Raw genomic sequence first — 6,063 nt, 5'->3', positions numbered from 1 at the left:
TCTTTTGTCGGTCAGCAGTGTTTTGTACTTGCTGAAGCTTCTCTGTATAATTATTTTGTAAGTTTAAATATCAACATTATCTGGCCATCCTCAGTAAATACTATCAAACTTTCCAAAGACCAGAGTTGGGACGGGCAAGCACACACACACACAGAAAGGGAGAATGGCTTATATGAACGATCCAGTTCATATATCAATCAACTTATATCAACTATCCAGTTCGTTTTTATAGTGTAACATTACTTGAAGGAGAGAGAGAGAGAGACTGAGACTTGTTACGCGCAACGCTAGTCAGTCTCGGAATTGTCTCGGAATGGATTTGGTAGCTTTTTTCTGCGTCTCCGTAGACCGTGCCGCACCACCAACTTTAAAGTCTTAGTGAAGATTGATTTATATGAAAACCGATTTATGTATAATTTAGCTAGCTCGCCAACGTTACTGTGATTAAAGCAAACTTTAATAAAAAATAAATTATATATATATATTTTTATTGTAATTTTTTCAGAGGGGGGCGGGGAGTCCCCAGGCCAGGGCCGGACTGGGGAAATAATTCATACCGGAAGATATAGCGCGAAATATAGCCCCAGTCAGGCCACTTTTTAAGCGGGGGGTCTGGGGGTCCCCCACCAGGAAATTTTTTGTTACAAAGACTTAATTTCCTGCATTCTGGTGAATTTTAGTAAATGTGAATCACAAACTAATGAGCCAACAATTGCTTAGTACAATGTACTGTTATGAACCTCAAATAAAACTGTTGTGGCACTAGCAATGCTACTCTCTCCACCTTCAAAAAGAAAAAAGCAAGAGCACAACATATTTTTCTATTTACTATTATAATAGTTAACCACTCTCTCCACCTATTCAAACAGAGCAAGAGCACAATACCATATTCACTTTACTGATGCACTACCCATCAACAGTTAAAATAGCCCTTTACACAAACATTAAATAACAGACATTTCATTACAATACTATAATAACAATAGATTTATCATTAGAACCTTTAGCACAATATATAAGACAATCCCAATTCATAGAACCAATCGTAATCAAGGGCACACAACACAAAATTAGTTTATATGCGGACGACGTAATACTGTTCATGCAAAACCCTAACACCGCAATGCCTCATCTGCTCAAGTTGATTATTGATTTTGGCGACCTATCGGGATTTAAGAAAAATTTGCCAAAGTTGGCTTTCCTTCCACTCAACGCCCCTGCAAAAAATATACTCCTTCCAGAAGAAATACCAATGGTTAAACACTTTAGATGTTTGGGAGTTGAAGTATTCCCTACCATAAGCCAAACGGTGAAGCACAATTACATAGAAATCCAAAATAAAATAAAATACGACTTTGACAGGTGGTCAAAACTTAAAAACTCAATAGTTAAGATGGATGTCTTACCTAGAATCAACTTCATCAGCTCAATGCTACCGTTACCCCCTCCAGATGGTTACTGGAAAAAATTACACTCTTCCGCATACAAATTTATTTGGAATAACAAACCACCACGTATAAAAAGATCCACCGCACAGAGAAACAAAGCCGACGGAGGTATGGCATTTCCAGATTTTTTCCACTATTTTAAGGCGTACACTTTAAGACCACTGACAACATGGTTTGATCCCCAAGCATCAGTATCCTGGAGGAATTTAGAAGTAAATATAGTAGCACCACATAGACTGCAGGACATAGTATACACCAAATTATCAATTAAGCAATGCAAACTGAAATTTGGCCCCATTATTACTCATGCGATCCGGATATGGCGTGAAACACAAAAAATAAATATTCTAACCCACATAAATGGCATAATCATACTCCCTTATTCAATAACAATGCACTCCTGATTGGAAAACGACCTATAAGATTCCCTAGATGGGAAAAGCAGGGCATACACACATTAGGAGATGTTTTCAACAAACAGGGTTTCTGTAGTTATGAGGAAATACAAAAAAAAAATCTCACCGGTTCTACATATTATTTTTACGCACAGTTATTGTTATGTTTGAAGGCTCACGGTGTTCCATTAAGGATACCAATTGTACACCACAGATTCCACAAATTCTTCTATGAAAGAGAGACATCGAGAGGTTTTGTATCAGATTTTTATCATCAATTACTAACGTCCTCGTATGAAATCCTCCACCTAGAATCAGTCTGGAGGAGGGATATACCAGACCTGGAGATAGAGCAAGAAGCCTGGGCAAATGTTCGACTTGCATCAAGGAACCCGGACCATCAACAAATCAATCTTAACTATATTCATAGGACATACTTGACCCCTATAAGACTGAACAGAATGGGTCTTAAACAAGACTCTAAATGCTCCTTATGTACAAATGGGGACGAGGGGACATTTATGCACATGTACTGGGACTGCCCACCAGTTAAGATATTCTGGAAAGAAGTGACCCAGCAATTATCAAATCTCTTAACTCTGAATATACCTGTACACCCTCTGTATTACTGCTGAATGATGTTTTTGAGTGTGCAGTACCCATACAGCTAAAGAGATTGGTTTTATCTGGTATCACAGTGGCTAAAAAGCTGATAGCATCACGATGGTTTCAACCGGAAAAAATTTGCCAGAAGGTCTGGATTCTTACATAGCTCTATGTGATTTATCTAGAAATATCTACAGCAAGAATTTTGGGTCTCAATGAATCCAAAATGACAATGTGGTTAGAAGTGGTGGAGAGAATAAAAGCTAGCATATAATGGTAATGCCTGGTTAGGAGCGAATGATAATGGATGGATTATCCAATGGGGGGTCCGGGGGGGGGGGGGGGGGCAGCGAGCAGGAGCATATGTATGTAGGGTATTAGATAGCAGGTGTTAGTTAGGTGTATATCTTGTATAAGACATTTATCTGGCAAAGTAAAATATATTGTTGGTTTCCTGTTGGTTGTCAGTTTGACCATGGGTAGGTAGGGAATTTATTTTATTTTATTTTTTTATTTTATTCTTTCCCACGGCGACTATGGATAGGGAATTTCTTTATTTAATTAAAATGTTCACAACAACATGGATGCATGTACTCTGCCAGCATGTTTAATATCCATAATACTACATGTTTGACTAAGATTTCTATGAAACTTTATTCTAAAAAGAAAAAAAAATCTGTTTTTTTTTTTTTTTTTTTAAACTCATAAAATATATTGGGTCGCACCTAAATCGGCAGGGTCGGTCGGCAACCGGAAACCAACTATTAATTTTGTTAGGCCAAATGGTGATTTCATTGGATGTGCACTGTTAATTAATGCTTGTATATCTAATTTTATGTTGTCATGTTTGTTTATGTGTTTGTTTAAAAAATAATAATAAAAAAAAATACAAAAAAAGAAAATAAAAATACCATAATAACAGTAGCCACTGCCAGAATAGTGACACACATGTATCGCGTGTGGTGAGCACACGCATGCATGCACAACGAAGACAGAAGATTGCGTTGTCTCAATCATTTTAACTATAAAATGAGCTCAAAGTATGAGCTCACTGACTGAAATTTCCAACAAAAAGCATCAATTGTCAAATAATATTGATCACATTAACTAGACTAGATGTTTTTGAGGAAATTAGAAAGGGAACAACAACTTAACCCTTGTGTCTGATCATTCTTATTTTTTTGATAACTTTGCAGTGATTATGTTTGTAGCCAATATATGTGGCAAAGGTGTGTAATCTTTGAATTATCTTGGAATTATTTTGACTCTCTTTCATAAATTGTTTAGTCAACTTCAGCCCCGATCATAACCACCACATATTGTTTTTTGTAATGTCAGATTTAACAACTCCTTTCAGAAAAGTGGGAGTATTTCATTTTTAATCTGAAGCTGAATAAAATATATTATGGAAAAGAAAGTGGGAAATTATTTCAACATATAATCTTTTTATGGCGTTTTTCAATTTAGTCCCCTAATATGGTAAGAGTATAACACTTTAGTTTTCAGACACAAGGGTTAAATTATTTATTTGTTTCTTGGCATATTTAACATTGGGCTTTTGACAGGGGAGATGATGCATTGCATGGTAACGTTAGCTAGCTAACATCCACATGTTTATTTTTATCACTGACTAACCTGCTGGTTCCTTGACCTTGGTGCAAGAAAACATTTGATAAATGTTGCCGGATTTAGCAGCATCTCCTGTAAGGGCCTTTCTTTTGCTTTGTTTTATCCCCCTCTCCTCCACCCTCTCTCTTTCTTCCACTGTCCATCTTGACATGAACGTTAATTGACTTTCGCTCTACTGTATCTCTCCCGAGTCCCTCACTACCTGGCTCACTGCCTGGCTGTTATTCTGCATCTGAGGATGCATCTGAGGATGGCTTAGAGTAGACGACAGAGTACAGCAACTTGCAATGGGCCTGGTCTACAAGATGCACTACACGACCAAGGTACCCATGTTCATGTCAAAATACTTCCCAAAGGTCAGTGAATACCACGATCACAACACCAGAGGGAGCTCCACAAATCATGTTAAACCCAGATTCGGCTCAAACAAGGGACTAAACACGTTTTGCAATTATGCCACATCAATGTGGAACGCCCTACCCAAAGCTGTAAAGGAATGTGAATCACTACCCACTTTCAAAAACTCAAAAAACACCTACGGGAGACTGCAATTCAAAACTGGCCCCTGTAAATGTCCTAACACAACCCCCTGTACAGTAAATTACCAAGTATGGTCTTGTCAATATTCCAATGTACAGTTTTGCTTGCAAGACGCACAATTCTATTCAGAGATTTCTTCTCCTGGTCTGTGATGTTACCAAAACCATATTGTACAGGAGGAAGTAAGAACGCTCTCGATCACACAGCGATAGAAGTTGTGTAGAATCACCCTGTTATTTGTGAACTCTTTCAGTTTCCTGAGAAAGAAAAGACGTTGCTGGGACTTTTTAACAATGGTTCTGGTATTGTGCCAGCTCAGGTCATTTGAAATAGTGACCCAGAGAAATAAAAAACTGCTCACCATCTCCACCTCTGAGCCATTTATGGTAATGGAGAGATGGGATACCTTGCTATGTCTAAAATCGATGACTAGCTCCTTCGTTTTGGAAGCATTCAGGGTGAGGTTATTGGTCTCACTCCACCTAACTAGGTTCTGTACCTCTGATCTATAAAATGACTTGTCGTTTGAGTTTATACGCCCAATGACCGTGGTATCATCAGCATACTTTACTATCAGATTGTTATCATAGGAAGCAGTACAGTCATGAGTGCAGATAGAGAACAGTAAAGGGCTTAGAATGCAGCCTTGTGGAGAACCAGTACTTAAAACAAGTTCATCAGACATATTGTTTCCAATCCTGACTCTTTGAGGTCTCAAAATTAAAAAGCTAAGAATCCATTCACAGATAGCGTCGCATAGACCCAGACACTGAAGTTTGTGGATCAGATTTGTTTTGAGATGTTTGTAATTTGGTTTTTAGTGCCCTTGAGGTGCTTTGGTACCATGAGGTGCAAGCATAGTCGTAGTACCCTTGAATGAGTGCCCCTGCCAGAGTCTTCAGGGTATTCTTGTTTACCAGAGAGGAGATCCGGTACAAGAATCTAGTTCGTTGGTTGACTTTTTTTTATTACATTGGATGCCATTTTGTCACAGGAAAGATTAGCCTCTAGGATGGAGCCCAGGTAGGTAATTTCATTTTTCCTTGTGACAAACAGCCGGGAACGACTGTAGTAACTCCCTGGTAGTGTCTGTCGCACAGGCCAGATACCCATCCAGCTGCTTGCTGGCGTCGTGAGCAGTTGTAGCCTTGAGAGGAAAATAAATAGTCTTCGTCAGACGAACTGGTGGTGTGTGGTTCCAGTGGGCACTCCAGGGACTCCAATTGGAGTTTGATGTAGTCCAGACCTGAGAGAGAGAGGGGGGGGGTTAGGGAGAAGAACAGATATAAAATAGAGCATATGCATACCCATAAATATCTGTACAAATGCTAACCAGGTTCAAGTACAGTTTTTAACAACAAGCAGTGTGCATCCTGAACAGCTACATCCACTACTTACTAAAATGCACAACATAAAGCTGCCTTTATGAACTTTGATGTTACTGT

The sequence above is a fragment of the Notolepis coatsorum genome, assembly GCF_963971535.1.
Source record: "Notolepis coatsorum genome assembly, contig: SCAFFOLD_267, whole genome shotgun sequence".
Lineage (NCBI taxonomy): Eukaryota > Metazoa > Chordata > Actinopteri > Aulopiformes > Paralepididae > Notolepis > Notolepis coatsorum.
This window is presented reverse-complemented; position numbering follows the sequence as displayed.